This window comes from Primulina tabacum, chromosome 1, assembly GCF_025594145.1.
Source record: "Primulina tabacum isolate GXHZ01 chromosome 1, ASM2559414v2, whole genome shotgun sequence".
Lineage (NCBI taxonomy): Eukaryota > Viridiplantae > Streptophyta > Magnoliopsida > Lamiales > Gesneriaceae > Primulina > Primulina tabacum.
In genome coordinates this window covers 31592428-31609663 of record NC_134550.1, presented here as the reverse complement: position 1 = coordinate 31609663, position 17236 = coordinate 31592428, and the positions used below count along the sequence as shown (strand labels likewise).

Here is a 17236-nt window from a genome sequence, read left to right as displayed (position 1 = left end):
TTGGTTTAAAGGAAAAGTTACGCATATGCATGTTTTTATTAAGTGATGAAAATGATGATATTTTTGAAGGATGAGAATTGGTTGTGACTGACGATGTATATGTATACGATGACATGAGATATGATGAGCTGAGGCCCGGGCTCAGTGGACGGGTAATGCTGTCGCTAATGTCCTCCTCCGCCGGGTACCACGGTTTTATAGATGGATCCATCGAATAGAGCTGATACGATAAAGCTGCTACGAAAGTCACAACTAATGAACTTAATTCAATTAAAAGAAAATGTTTAAGTTTATGATGACACGATGAGCTGTTTTGACACGTATATGATGATATGAGATGACATGAGTTGACACGGCATGATTTTATACGACACGTTTACGTTATGCTTTTAAATTCGTGAAAGATATGTTGAGTATGATATTTTTCATTGCTGTGTGCTATGTATATGTACTTGTTATTAACGGTACAGGTGTGTTGAGTCTTTAGACTCAGTAGGCGTGTGTGATGCATGTGAGCTTGTTATTGAGAGGACTGGAGGTGCTGAACACTGAGTAGACAGACCTGGTGGGGTGACACGACCCGAGGACCACATGTTTCCTCATTTTGTTTTTATGAGATTTGAGATGATATGAACATTTTTATACGCTGGTTTTGAGACGCTGATGATTTTCACAATTTTTACTCGTTTATGTTTACGCACTATTTTTATTGTCAAATACTTGAGACATTTTTAAATGTTTTTTCGAAAATGCGAGCTTTGATTTTTAAAAAAAAATATTTCCACGCTTTTAAAATTAGTAGACGTTTCAGTTGGTATCAGAGCAAGGGTCTTGTATAGTGTTGTACCACCGCCAGCTTCTGTCGCTCAGTCTTCAAGCCTCAAGTCTGTAAGTTTATATGGTTTAAACGTTTTGAAAGTTTTAATGCTATCACCTGCATGTTACATGATATACGTTTTACAGTACATGTTTATCGGTCGCTATGTTTTGAGATTTAATGTTTTAAAAATTTTTGTGCACGTTATGACATGAAATGAGAAATTATATGATTTTCATGCATGCTGGCTTTGTGGTGGAATTAGACAAGAATAAGAATTTTGCTATTGGGCATTAGGAGAAGTTGGAAATGATTTGGTAATATTAATTTTTGGTTAGTGGTACTGATGTTCTACTTGTAGGTCATAAATTAAACTTAAAAATTATGAATGCTTTTGAGACTTGTAAATTTTCTAAGAAAATACTGATGGTTCGGGATTGTTAGTTGAATTAGTTTTTGAGGATTACATGTAAGGATTATTGATTCGAAGACTACGAAGATTTTTGAAAGTGTAAAGCGTAGAATTTATTTAGGATGCATGCTCTACCTGGTTGGGTTTAAGGATGGAATTGCACAAATTGAGAATTTTAAGGATCTAATTGTAATAACCAATAATTTCAGGACCTAAGTACAAAAATAAAATTCTAAGGGACTATTTTCGAATTTACCGAATTTGGGATTTAATTCTGAGTTTTGAGAATTTTAAGTTTTAAAGAGGCAAAAATCGATAATGTTATGGGGACAAAAATGCAAATTTCGAAGAGTTGTAGGGCCAAAAATGTAATTTTCGAGAACAATAAGGGCCAAATTGCAAATCTCGAAATTTTTGAGGATTAAATTCGAACTTCTAAGGAACACTTGGGATTTTAAATATTCATGAAAATGTAAGACTGGTTATTAGAATTAATTTTGGGTTTAATAAACTTAAGGCTATTGAACCTTATGATACGGGAAACCTATGAAATGAAATTAGGAATGCCAAGAACTTGTGGCTGATTGTGGAATTTTTGGAATTAAGGATAAATTGGATAATTTTTGAGGAAATTAAAAATTAATGTTGCAATTCCAAGGAATTTGGAGACTAATTTAGCAATAAGAGAGATATTAATGGTTTAAATGATAGGAATTGCCAGTGATTTAGGCTTGAAGATATTTGGAACCTTTAGACATTTGAGTTATAATGTTATAAGGAATGATAAACAAGGGCATTGTAGGATAAATCAACGTTGGGTTTGAAAGGTTAAGCGCTAGAAAGTTAATGATGTGGCAAGTTAAGAATTTAGAGTGATAACAATTTAAGATAAAGTTGAGCAATTAAGTTCTAAGATTCGACAGTAAGTTAATTTATTTTTGGGAGCTTAAGGTTTGATGTAGTGTAAGTTTTAATCATGATCTTAAGAGTTAAAATTATACCCTTGTTGGAATTTAATTTTTCTAAAAAATTGGGTATGATCGATGGGTGGATTACTTGATTGACGCATATAAGAATTGAGGTAGACACCTTGTTTTAAGAAATTTTTTAAAGCCGTTAAGAAACTTGGGATTAAGCATATATGTGTATTGGAATTGTGTTATCTAAAGACTATTTGGGTTATGTAAGTGAATTACAAGGGATAGGCGGTTATACGAAAATTTTGGGTGAAATAAAAACAATAAGGGAATTAGTTGGGTTTAACATAGGTTATCGATGAACGAATAATATGATTTTTATCGAGTAAGAAATCTAAAATATTGATATGAGGATTCTAGAACTCTATGAGTTATAAGTGAAGTTGATTTATTAGAGTTAGTCTAATACTACCATGAGATAATTTATCAAGTTTTATATGCTAGTATCAATTAAACATTGAGGATGAGACAGTCGTTCCAATGAGGAAAACTCAAGTGTCTTAGGCCTCAACTAAATGGTAATTGGGAAGAAAATAGTTTAAGCATGTGATTGATGATAGAAGGGTTTTATTAATTAGGTAGAAGATCGATAGTGTATATTTGGGTTTTATAGATTAACGTTACTCGAGGTTTAAGATTTGCAACAATTTTACATAGGGGATGTTGTAAATGGTTAAGTTACGTAAGGTTGGTGCCGCAAAATAAGGATTCGATTCAAGGATCTTAGGCTAATACTATTATGGGGTTGAGATAAGGTTTAAAATTTAAGTGTATTACCGATGATAGAAGTCGATCAGTAATTTTGGTGCTAAAGTTTCTTAAGTTGAACTACATAAATGATAATATAATAGATTGATGAACATTATGGGTATTGTATAAGAAAAGTAAAGTGCGATAAGGTGGGCATCCACCTCAATTATGAGGAATCGCGAGATAAGCCAAATTCGAGGTCTTAGTAGAATAGAACTAAGTCACCATAATTTGTTTTAAGTTGCGATTCACAAACGAGAATTTTGGTAGGAAAATTTTATGAAGATCGAGGAGACATAAGGACAACTCGACACTTATTTTATCAGAGTAGCGCAGCGGAAGTGTGGATATTAGAATTAAGAGTCTAAACTTTTTGATTATCAAGGATAAGCGAATTTCGGGGACGAAATTCAATTTAAGGGGGGTAGATTGTAACGTCCTGAAAAATTGAAGATCCACGTGAACCACATGCATAAAAGTTATTAAATTTTTTTAGTATTTTATTAAATTATTTTAAAGCATTAAATGCATGTTTATTTTATTAATTATGAGTTTAATTATTTTTATGCATTTTATGCATAATTCATGCATGTTAGTAATTATTTCATGAAATTTTAAAAGTTCATGTATTAGAGTTTCTAGATGCATTTCACGTTCGATCGAGAAGCGAAGACCGGAGAATTTTCAGGAAAATTATTTTAATTACACGATTTATTTCTATAAATTAAGTTAAAGCATTTTTAAGTGTATTTTTCAAAAAAATGAGAATTTTTGGGTATTTTTATCCACATGATTTTTAATTTTTACGATACGCAAATTTTATCAAATCAGGGGACTTTTTAAGGGTTTGGCTAATAATTTCAAAATCTTTTCAACACGAAAAGTTTTTTGGGAGTGTGTTTGGATTTAATAGGCTTACTTTTAAACTTGTTGGACGTAAAACCCTTTTCAAGTCCTTAATTAGTATATATTAAGACCCATTAACCATTGAATTAACCAACTAATTATTATGAATTAAATTGTTGGCATCGAGTAACCCCCACCACGTCCCTCACGTTTACCCTCCTTCCATAATGCCACGGTTTCAACGGGAACAGTCGGCTGAAGACCATTAGCTTGTTATTAAATACCTAATTATCTTCCTAAGCTTCCCTTAAACCAAAATTAAGGTAATCAGCCGCCCACCCTCCTCCACTCACAATCACCCTCGTGAAAGTGCTGCTTCAAGGTTTTCGGTGGCATCAATTCTTCCTTCAAGCAAGAGCATCTCCTTCGGCCATTTGTCCCTTGATTGTTTGTCCAAGTTTAACCATCAGGCACGTTTTGTATCATTCTTTCTGCATCATTCACGCCATTATATGCTGTTACATGTGTGCTCGCATACGAAAAATGTTTAAACCCATTGTTGCTTCGTTTATGCATTCGGTTTTCAAGTGATCATGCTACCCTTAGTTTGATACTCACGTTTTCTGACTTTTAGTGCAAGGGGTTGCTGTTTTGTGAAGGTTAAGGGGGCGTTCAGGAGGGCAGACCGATGTTGTGTAGAGGGCGTAAGGTTTGGACAGGTTTGGGAGGGGGCCGAGAGGTGTAGGATGGAAGGGTTTTCTCGTTTTTGGGTGGTGAGCGAGGGAGAGGTCGAACCAGCGGCGCGAGGGCTGAACCGAGCCACGTACTAGGCCCTGGTGGGCTGAAGACACGGCTTGGAGAGGCTTGACAGCCGCTGGATCTGTCCTCATAGTGGTTCGATCAAGCTCAAGCGCTAAGGGGAGTCTCGTGTGTGATCTTTTGGCTGTTTTGTGGTTTTACGCAGGATTTGTACAGCTGCCTCTCGTTTTGGTTTAGCTTGGTTTAGCAGGTCTCTTATGGTCTTAAGGGTGAGATTTTAAAGGCTGGAAATAAGTGATAAGAGGTGGACCGAATATTTCAAGGGTGGGAGCCATGTGGGGGTTGTTGATTGCACTAAAAGAGGGGTGACCGAGTGCTTGGTGTTTCTTCTGGATTGGTAGTCGAGAGTTTTGGGTAAGATAATAGAGTATTAGGAGTTGTATAGTGTATTTAAGGTATGCAAAAAAAAAGGGATAAATTTAGTTAAATTTTGAGTCGATTCGGATTAAAACCGGGACTTCGGTCCAAGTTTTAAAACGAATCCTTTAAGTTGTGAATTTGGCTAAAGTTTACTTCTAGGAATGTTTTTAAATAATGTTTTGGGACATTTTAAGGAGTTTGGTAAGATTCAGGTCAATTTTAGAGGCCCAAGGGTGAAACGATAATTTTCGGGTTTTCAGGGGCAAAATGGTCATTTTGCACCCGGGGTGAGATTTTGGTCTTGGCAGCGCCCTGAGCACAAATATATGATATTTTAAATGTTTATTTATCGTTTTTATGATTTTACGCAATTATGATAAATACGTTGCATGCTTGGTTTAAAGGAAAAGTTACGCATATGCATGTTTTTATTAAGTGATGAAAATGATGATATTTTTGAAGGATGAGAATTGGTTGTGACTGACGATGTATATGTATACGATGACATGAGATATGATGAGCTGAGGCCCGGGCTCAGTGGACGGGTAATGCTGTCGCTAATGTCCCCCGCCGTCGGGTACCACGGTTTTATAGATGGATCCATCGAATAGAGTTGATACGATAAAGCTGATACAAAAGTCACAACTAATGAACTGAATTCAATTAAAAGAAAATGTTTAAGTTTATGATGACACGATGAGCTGTTTTGACACGTATATGATGATATGAGATGACATGAGTTGACACGGCATGATTTTATACGACACGTTTACGTTATGCTTTTAAATTCATGAAAGATATGTTGAGTATGATATTTTTCACTGCTGTGTGCTATGTATATGTACTTGTTATTAACGGTACAGGTGTGTTGAGTCTTTAGACTCAGTAGGCGTGTGTGATGCATGTGAGCTTGTTATTGAGAGGACTGGAGGTGCTGAACACTGAGTAGACAGACCTGGTGGGGTGACACGACCCGAGGACCACATGTTTTCCGCATTTTGTTTTTATGAGATTTGAGATGATATGAACATTTTTATACGCTGGTTTTGAGACGCTGATGATTTTCACAATTTTTACTCGTTTATGTTTACGCACTATTTTTATTGTCAAATACTTGAGACATTTTTAAATGTTTTTTCGAAAATGCGAGCTTTGATTTAAAAAAAAAAATATTTCCACGCTTTTAAAATTAGTAGACGTTTCAACACCATTCTGCCAACTTTCCTTTAAGGAAAGAGGCTCTTCTTGCCAACGTATCTGGATTACCAGGTACGTATTCCCTTATAAGCATTTATCTCCTTTTGTAATGTTGCCATGTGACACCATTCTGCGAAGAAAAGCTGCATAGCTATATCTTCTTCGACTCCTGAATTCTATCAATATTTAGTGAATAACATGATGTATATATCTACTAAACATATATCGTGTAATTCAAGACTCCAGGACTGACTCTTTCATTTCTAATGAAGTCATGTCCCAAGCAATCTTCACTGATCCCATTAGACTCATTTCTAAAAGTTTACTGAATCCTTCTTTGTTGAGATCAAGTATTCCTGCTGCGATTCTCATAGCAGATGTCCAATCATCTATGAGATCTTCTCTGTTTTTGAAATCTAATACATCAAGGTTAATCATAACCCCGTAAGGATGTATAGGATCTAAAACAGTCTTCCCGTAGGGTGTTTGGTGCAAGGGAATTTGACTTCTCCTTATCCTTGTACCCGCTGGGTGTGATCCTCCACCAGTATGGAAATCAGATTGAGATTCTCTCATGTTTACATTCTGAGATCCTACACTTTCCCTTGGTGGTTCCTGAGAAGATGACCAGGTTATAGCAGGTATTTCACCTCCTGGTGTGTTCATCTTCAGATCTACAACTTTGAGATTTGCGAAAGATTCCGCAAGCTCTTGTAGATCCTCCAGACCAATCCTTTCTAAAGTTGTCATCAGATAAATTTCTTTTCTGAGACAGACTTAATTAGATTGATCATCTTTTCTTCTTCAGTCAAAGGTTTTGACACCACTCTGGCCTTTCCTTGTTGATGTAACAAGGGTTCAGTGCCAAATGATGGTGGTAACCATCCTCGCGAAGTTCTTTTACTAGAACCTGATTGTTGTTCTAGTTTCTGAATTCTTGTTTGAATATCCTTTAATATTCCAAGAATTTCTTCCTGGTTTTTAAGGATTTCTTCAACTCGTTGAGGTACAAAATATAGCACGTTGCCATAATTTTGTACGGTTTTCTGGATTTCTCTAAGATCTAAAGAGAGCTTAGAGGAGTCTGGTACTATCTCCAGAAACTTAGTTGCTTGAATCATAAGTTTACCTGAGAGTTTTCCTGAGGGTGCTGATGCTTTCCTTTCTGTTCTTGATATCTAACCGAGGTTAGATAAACTTGTATGTATTCCAAAATGTTGGAATAGATCTTGTAAATTATTTTTCTCGAACATAAGTTCGGATTCATAATTTTTTCAAAATTCTCCTTCTCATACAATTAGTTACTAGTAATAATAAAATCTGTGTTTGAAATAAATTAACCTTTCGCTCTGATACCATTTGGAAAGCGTGGGGATCAATTAAACTTAAAATAGGATTAATGGTATTTTTGTCTATTTTAAGGTATTAGGGAGTTTAAAGAAAGGTTTTGAGGTGTAGGGAGTTTGGGTAAAGTTGAGTTTGGGTTTGGGGATTTATGAGCAATTTACCCTTATTATAAATTATAATTTTATTATTTTTTAATAATTTGTTTGATGTGAGATAAATTATTAATACGTAGAATTTTAATAAAACATTCGATAATCCAATTATAAAGGGAAAATTTATAAAACAACTTTGGTCAACTATTTTTTTAAGAAAAATGATATCATCACGTATATTTGAAACATAACCTAAAAGTTTTTTTTAAGGATCTTATCAATTAGACAAGATTTTGATTTTGGTTCTTGCTCAGTTAACTCATAATAGTTTATTGTTACCGAATCAATAATATTTGATTTTGATGTCATGTCAAGATCTTTGATTAAAATTAATGACAATTATAAAAAAGAAGTGAAATTATTGCTTTGATAATTAAAATTAACTAATTATGGAAAAAAAATTATAATTTACGCAATTTATAGTATTGATCCATTTACAATTTCCCCAAACAGACCGGTTTAGGGTTTGAAAAGGTGGACTTTTTTTTAATGGAAATTTCTTTTGATAGGAATTTGGTTTAATGTTATGAAATCCTAGTGAAATTGGAAGGATTCCATGGGATTTGAAATTAAGCTATTCTTAGCATTAAATTTGAATAACTTATTCATAAATTTCTAGTCTATTTTTGAATTTTTTTTAAATGTCGCTTTCCAAAATCTATGCCATGATTTTGGAAAAGTTATTTCAAAACTATTTTCACATCTCAAAAAATTCTATAAGTTATTTTGTTAAGATCGGGAAAGAGTTTGGAGAGAATGAATAAACTCTTTAAAATAGTTGTTTTTAACAAGAAATAGTTTAAAATGTAAGCGCTCAAGAGTTATGTCTACTGTGGGAAATGGGGTCCCAAGACCATCTCTTCGACGACGTAGACACGGGGTCCCATCATGGGCGATCTGACAAGAGAGATGCAGAAGGAGATGTCCTCCTCAACGGGATTTTTATAGATGTTCGGAGATAAAACTCATACGTTACCCCTTCTTCCTCTTTAGGAAGGATTTCACTAAAAGACTTTGGCTTTACAAATTTATTGCAACATCTCACTCCGATCAGGACTTATCACACTGCATGTTTTGGAACTCCTATTGATCGCTTTACACTTCTAGATATTTAATAACACTCGGTTCACCAAACAACACAATCAATCAAATAACCAAAGGTTACTGATGTAAGGAAAACAGTGTGTTTTAGTAGCAGGAAGATGATCTTTGAATGATCAGATATCTTTATGTTGAGTGAGTGCTTGATGAGCGATGATGTATATGAACTTTAGGTGACTCAAAATCTTCAAGTATGCAAGCTTAATGTTATAGCAATCGCGCGGTTGAAAAGCTTAATTGATCGATCTATGTTTTGCATTATTCAACTTTTATTTTATAAGCTATCATTCCAACGGTTAAAAAAATATGTAACGTAAACCTGTAGCATTGAAATGATGTGTCACCATCAGTTGTAACAACATTAAATGTTATTCAGCAAACATTTAATGTTCTCTTTGCTTGTGCAGCTTTGAATCCCGTTCCTTTGAAGAGTTGCTGCCGAGAATCCTTTTGTAGTAACTGTTCGCTTCATCGGAACTTGTAGGATGTTTAAGAAATCTTTCTATTCTGGGATAGTAATATTAATGAAGATCTTTATCAGGACTGCTGCAGGACATAGTTGACTTGTAGCGATGCAAAACCATTGAATGTCCTGAACTGATCAGAGAATGTCTTTCATTAAGTGAACAATGAATAGCTCTTTAATGAAGCGGTTAAAGTCTGTCATGGAGCAGCCGGTTGGAAATCTTGAAGTTTTGGAACAGCCAGTTGGAAATCTTCTGTTGCAAGCAGTTAAAATCCAAACGGTTGAATTGTTGCTGTTATACAAGATAAATAGCGGTTGTTTTCCTGAAACAGTCAAGTGTTGTTTTGATTTTGTCAATCACCAAAACTTTAGGTTAATAATAATTTCTTAACATATTTTTTCCTCTTAGAATCTCAATACTGGAATGAAATAAGTATAAATGAAATCAACTTTATAATGAAATAAGAATGTGAATGAAATGATAGATTTATTCCATTCAAACGAATGATATAAAAAATGAACATGAATGAAATAAAATTATTTTTAATTGTCAAATAAATTTTTAAATAAATTTCAAAATACTAAAACTGTTGTTATAAATATTGTGTGAGTATCCGTTATTCTAATCACGATTTATTATCATGCAATCCTGATTAATCAGCAAACAACAAAAAAATGAGTTAAAAATTTGTGTTTGGACATATTAGATTTTTGGCATGACCTTCTCGTAAATAGGACATACCAGTAAATCAAATACTCAAAATGAACAACATATGCCCTCAATGAATACAACATAAACAAGTACATGTAAGACACAATCATGACCTATACAAACAAAAAATATCATAGAGTCAACAAGGCTCGATAATAACATAATACAATCCTCCATATATATACATATCACTACAAGAAAAATGATTTTCCGCAGCATGTCATTAACAGCGTGCATTAAAAAACACGCTGCGAATACTACTTTTCACGGCGTGCACCCATATGCGCGCTGTTAATAGTGTTGCACTTGATACTATTAACGGCGTGCATTAAAAGCACGCTGCGGATATTACTATTGACGGCGTGCATTAAAAGCACACTGCGAATAGTAACTTGATACTATTAACGGCGTGCATTAAAAGCACGCTGCGGATACTACTATTAACGGCGTGCATATTTATGTGTGCTGTTAAAAGTAAATCATTTTTTTAAAAAAAATCGTGTTCAGACATTAACGCCGTACATTAATCACACGTTGCGGAAAATGAGTTCGAATTTTTAAATTATCGACGGTTTTCCAATTTAAAAGCTGCGCCGATTTTAACGCCACAATTAGCGACGGTTTACATGAAATCGTCGCCAATTTTAAATCGGCGATGGTTGATAAAAGAATAGCGACGGTTCGTTTTATCCGTCGCTAATAGACGTACATCGGCGACGGTTTACATAAACAGCCGTCGCTAAAAAAATCGCAAATTCTCTATTTATATCCCATTTCCGTTCCATTTTCTTTCACAACACTTAAAATTTTTCTCTACGCGATTTTAGTTTCGATTTAGATATGTGTTTTTGTTTCAATTTTTGGTTACTTTTTTATTTGTTAATTAAGAGAATGAGTATTATTAGTATAGTTGTATTGTAGTTTTCATAAAAATGTATTAAATTATAAAAGTAATTTTTTTTTATTTTTACGCAAAATTTAGCGACAGTTTAGGAACTGTCGCGAAATTATAAAACCGTCGCTAATTGGTTTAACCGTCGCCAATTGGCGACGGTTTTGTCAAAAACCGTCGCTAATATTTTATTTTTTAATCTTATTAATGGCGTACATTGCACGCTGCAGCGTACATATGCACGCCGTTGATAATAGTATTAACAGCGTGCACATGTATGCCGCGGATAATCTTGAGCTTTTAACCGCTTACAACTTTGCAGCGTGCAATGTGCGCTGCGAAAAGCCCATATGCGCGCTGCGGAAAGCTATTTTTGTTGTAGTGTATATATTTGAGAGATGAAAACACTAAACAGTACTTAAATACAATTGAGCCCGCTCTCAAGGAGCTATGGTATTTTCTGATGCTTCCTCTCGAGCGTCTGAGGTTGAACCACATGTACCTCCTATCATGTCCATGCACAAAAGACACGACAACCCTATCTCGCGGTCAGAAACCCTAGTACGAGACATCAAGAAACCACGATATATGACATAGAAATACAATGATACTATGCATGAATAGACGCAAGATATCAGGATATCATGAGTCAAATGATCAATATGAACAATGATGCATATATGCTCGAGCTGGTCCACGACTCAGTGAACTGTGCCTGGGATATGGCCTAGACTCGAAACTAGCAACTACCTAAGCCGGACCAAATCAAGGTAGCTAGCCCAACATCTCCATGTATGACATCATATCATATCATATATATAACGAATCCCAATCGAAATATAAATGGATCTCAATAATAGATAGGCTCAATATGATATGTTCAGTAGTATTGATGTGTCTAACTAAAATAAAATGTGTATGGACAAAAGAAATTATTTTATTTTATTTTGCAAATCAATTGCCAACTGGTAATATGTGAGTCAACATATAATATCACATCAATAAACAAATAGCAAACAAATCCTACATATGATCATCAGATGCCTTTGTCAGACATCGTGAAAAATAACTGATTTCTACTACTTCAACCAATTTACCAATAGTTTAAATCTTCACGAAACCTTGAAAATGTCAACTCAAATAAATCACTTAAATATTAATTTAAATAATGTTATTAACATATACCAAACTCATAATTATTTAAATTCAACTAAGTGTGGTGTATTCAATATAGAGATTTAATGACTTTCAATGACTTTTTTTAAATGATAGATTTATGTGGATTTGATAGATTTTTCTTGACTCTTATGTTTAATATATGAAAAAATCACAATTAATTTAACAAAATCAAAATTTCAATCCCCATGTCTATTCAACATGCATAAATAATTAATCAATAAATTTTGAATTTATAAGCATATATAAAAATTTAATCGATATAGATAAATAACTAATCAAAACATTATGAAATTTGATAAATTTTAAGTAGTTTTTTTATGAAAAAATCTAAGGTTCGTGATTGTCAATATGATCAACGTCACTCGACATTCGATTTGCTATAGTATCCCTCCATGCATTTGCATTTGCTCGTTGTTCTTCAATGTCAAATATTTGATCAAAGTTGTTATCCTCGTAAACTTGTTCTACTGAAGGTTGTGGAAATTCATTATCTGGTTCAAATGTAAATTCATCAAATCGACATTCCTTTCGAAGAAAATTGTGCAATCCAGCACAAACTACTTCGGGGATTTTAAAAAATACCCGAACCCAAAAAAATCAGGGATCCCATCCCCATTTCGGTTTTTCCCCATGGGGAAATTTGTCATCCCTAATTCCTTTTATGTCCAAGATATATTTGCTTAAAGCAGGGACCAAGAAAACTTCATTTCCAACAATTTTACTAAATGGAGATTCATTTCTCTAAATTAATAGTTGAAATATCACTATTCTATCTCAGAAAAGGGGAAAAAGATACCACAACTCTAAATTAATCTTCAGTGTCATGTATCATCATAATCATTATCCCCTCATTTTTTTAGAATTACATTTGCTAAGGTCGAAGCTACTAATAGAAAATTTGAATTCGTTTTCACTGTATATTTATATATTAAGATTTTTCTTATTATCGTTTGAAAAGTAAAATCATGTACACTACTGATGAATTCTATACATAATAGACATTAAAAAGTTATTAAATTTGAATAAAATATAATTATTTAAGTATAATAATATTTTCCAATTCAATTGATTATTATTAGAAGGTTATCAATAAGTCCGTGCCTAACTTTTTCAGTTTTTTCCTCTTTTTTGTTAATTTAAAACAATAAATTTAACATTATAAAATGATGAGGCATGAGATAATAAATAATAATGAGATAATAATAACAATGGATGCCCACATCATATTTTCTATGATACTTTTAGAGCTGGATTTTTTAGCTTGTGCTCGCTAGGTAATTTTTTTTATCTTCTTGTTGTTTTCTTTATAATTTATACCTGTAGTGATAATCTCGAGGACATTCTGCAAAATATATTAGGATGTAGTTTTGTTTCATAGCTTGTTTATATTGCCTTTTGTGAACTTTTCTGAAATTGAAAGTTCCCACCACATGAGGCCTCATCAAATTTTCAGCCCTTCTCTCACACATAGTATGAGGTGAAGAAGCTGCAGAACCAATATGGGCAAGAAAAGCACATGTTTTTCCTTGGTTTACCCTTTTCCAATTGTCAAATCCTTCATTGACCAATGCCGAAATATTAGATGAATTAACATCATTCAGGAAAAGAAAACAATAGAAACAATATGCCTTATTTGTTGAAGGCGAATACTCCAACCAATAAAATTTCTGAAACCATTTTTTCTGAAAACGACGATTCTGGCTTCCAAATTTTGTACCTGGGTACTCCAACATATCTGGTTGATAAGGCCCCATATTTAGATATGAACGTCTTATCTCATCTCGTACATTAACATGATATTCACATATCTGTTTTCTTTTTCCTGGATCTCGTTCAATAAAAGTAGACGAAGACTGATGATCGTCTCTAGGAGAGGAACATGAAGGAATTTGGATATTGAGAAATAGAAGACTTTCACTGGATTGATGTTGCATTGTAAGGACCGTAGGAATTGAAGTATCTTCACTAGCTTGACGATCTCTCTTCTTAAAGAAAGAGGATATCAATGTTTTTCCTTTCTTTGCAGCAGATTGATATTCCATTATGAAATAGTTCAATTTATAATCCTAAACAAGAATAAATAATTATTAACCAAATAAACAAGTAATAGTCACTCAACAACTCAACAACAAACAATCAAGAAACCACAAATCACACACAGAGAAGCTATAAAAAACAAAATAAAAAATGTATAGCCGATTCTTACCTGAATTGTTGCCTTGCCGATGAGCAATTCGATTTCTTCGGGATCCGCAATTCTATTCTGTCGCTAAAGGGCATGGGACTTGGGAGAGAAATTTTGTAGAATTGAGGTGGGGCGGATCAGAGGATAAATTTGGTCTCATCCTTGTAAATGGACGGGACTTGATTGGACTAAGACATTGATGTACGACGGTTTTTGAACAACCGTCGCTATTAGCGACTGTTATTAGCGACTGTTTGAATAAACCGTCACTAGTAGCGACGGTGCAATTAAAACCGTCGCCGATCCAGATCGGCGGCGGTTTTACTAAAACCGTCGCTAAATTATTAAAAAAGTGGGCTGGACTACAGCCCAGTACAGCCCTAGAATACATCCGTCTCTGCATATATATATGTGTGTGTGTGTTTTCTTTTACTTGATTTGGTGATATATATTTGGATTTCGTACCCTCCAAATCTCCGTTGATTTTGATTTGAACTTTTTTAAATGTCAAAACGACCTAAGTTATGCATAGATTAAATCTATCAAACTTAAACTTGATTCTTCAATTCCTAACGGGATGAAATTAATAAATTAGCTAACAACTTCATGTATTTTTAAACCTACTAAAATCCTTTTAAAAATCGATGAGCTGACAACTTCATGTATGTAATATCTCTAAATTTAATTACCGATTTAATAAATTCTCTGATAACTTGGATAATTATGAGAAATTACAAGAATTGATAATATTAGAAATTGTTTCATAAAAATAGTTTTGAAAAAGTTTAAGCTATTAAATTGGAGAAATTAGATAATTTCTGATTAAAAGAGGGAGGTAAATTGGCATTTAACACATAATTAGTGAATGTGAGAAATAATCAAAAGTTATGGTACAAAGTGGTTATTGGAACCTAAAGTGAGGAGGGGCCCAAATTTTTTAATTATTTTTTTATCTTTTGTAGTTTTACATTAGTAGTTTAATATTTCAATTAATTTTCTTAAATAAAGGTCCAAAACAATTTTTTTTTTGTATTAAACCCAACAATGTAGAGAGAGAAATTTACATGTTTGTTAACCCTATATTAACATAAAAATAAAACTCACTTTCATCGTCGTTGTCAAAGAGCTCTCTGTAATCAGACGTCGGTAAGTAACCAACAAACAGACAATAATTAAGGTACAAGTTAAAATATTGTATTTTTTTTACATCTTCTATTTTTTTTAATTTTACGATAATAGTTGTTCAAGTCTTCCATCATCAAGGAATTAAGAATTGGGTTTCTACACCAAATTTAGGAAATTTTTAATGTTATTCATTATTGTATTTGAAATGTTTTTGGGTTTTTTTATTTCATTGTTACATGAACGAGCATGGTTTTTGCAAAGTTTTAGGGCCTTATACATATTTTTATGTGGTTATGTGATTATTTAGAACTTACGAATTATATTATGTGAATAATATATTTAGGGTCAATCATGAATGTCCAACTCAGCAAATCAGACATATAGATACATATACTTTTAGTCAAATCAATCAATTATATATATTGGCACAGATACCTGTCGCATATTACTCAGTCACAACATACCTCAATTCTTCGTCCTCAATTTAATATAGTTATATCCAATATTAGGATTTCAATACAGAGATAATCAAAATATTTATTTCAATAAATGAATTCATTCAAATGCAACTCTAATAGTGTATTGAATGTATAAATTCATTCTACGCTATTCAGTTTAACATTTACGTTATTAAGATAATTATGTCGCATTATAAGTCCTAATATCTCATTTTTATACAATCATTATTATACATATAATCATTTACAATCAAAATTTCAAGTTCTAGAATTGTTATGAAATTTTAAAAATTCATATAAATGAAATCATAATATAATTCAATTCCGACTTTAAAAGTTAGTTTCTCATCGGCTATTTAATAGCATATATTATTTTGAATTCAAATACATGTTATTCCAGCCATTTCAATAAATACAATTACTAAATCCAATATAAAATTACTCCAAAGAAGAAAACTCTCAGCACGAGGATTCCGAATATATAATTTGTTTTGAGTTTCGACAATGTTTCGAGATAGATTCATATGATAGAATTTGAATTCCTTGTTTTTCCTTTCGCAATTTCAGAGAAAATGAAGAAATCCTTATATGAAAACCCATATTTATCAACCTTAAATCTTGTGCAGCTAAGGCGGTAGGCGCGAGTGAGTAATATCTTGCGCGGCCGCGCACCTGTTTCTGTACGAAAGGAGTTTGGCAGAGTTTGGCATTCATGAGCTTCGTCTTTCTGGGCAGGTGCATGCTATCCTGTCCGAAACACTATTTTTGAACTTTGAATTACAAAAGTTATCAACATGAAAATTGTAGATCTATGCCTTGGCTTTCATTTTCCGTTGATCTCACTCAATTTGAATATCAGGACATGAATGTTTTTCTCACTCTACTAAATTGTGTCAGTGTAGGAACGTCAATACGCAAGCCACATTTCAGGGTGATTTTGTCCCTATCTCCAAATGGATTTTGACAAAACTCAAATCATAAAATTTTACTTGCTATGTATTAGATTTATAATGAAATTGGTTTAATCTCATTTGAAATAATACTCAGATTATTATGCTATAAATCGCAAACAGGTGTCACTTCTCTATTGCAGTTCAGCATATTTAATTTTTCAAACATAAATCAATTAATAATACAATCATTCATTATCACAACATAATTCACTTTCATTGTTAATTACATACTTCAAATGTGAGAACCGAATTTTCCCATATAATTAATCATTGCAAGGAAATTAGGACCTTGGATCCTTGTACCAGAATAAGGTATAAATATTGGAAATCTTGTAGATTGGAAATCTTTATTAATCAAGACAATAAAATCTTCACTTGTGCATGCAAATTTCGAAATTTATGGGAATTAACACAAGATCATGGAGATTTGTGCAAGGCTTAAATATTCACAGGCATGATATATTGCAAAGGATTTTCGAAAATTCTCC

At 33.1% G+C, this 17236-nt stretch overlaps 1 long non-coding RNA gene across 1 annotated transcript in view; it reads left to right on the top strand.

The window, feature by feature from the left end:
• The first annotated feature begins 4039 nt into the window (after positions 1-4039).
• The window catches only part of LOC142543684 (uncharacterized), a 24628-nt gene continuing 11431 nt past the window's right edge, over positions 4040-17236 (top strand). The window contains exon 1 of the long non-coding RNA XR_012819810.1: positions 4040-5754. This is a non-coding gene — a long non-coding RNA (uncharacterized LOC142543684). The remainder of the gene's footprint in view (positions 5755-17236) is intronic.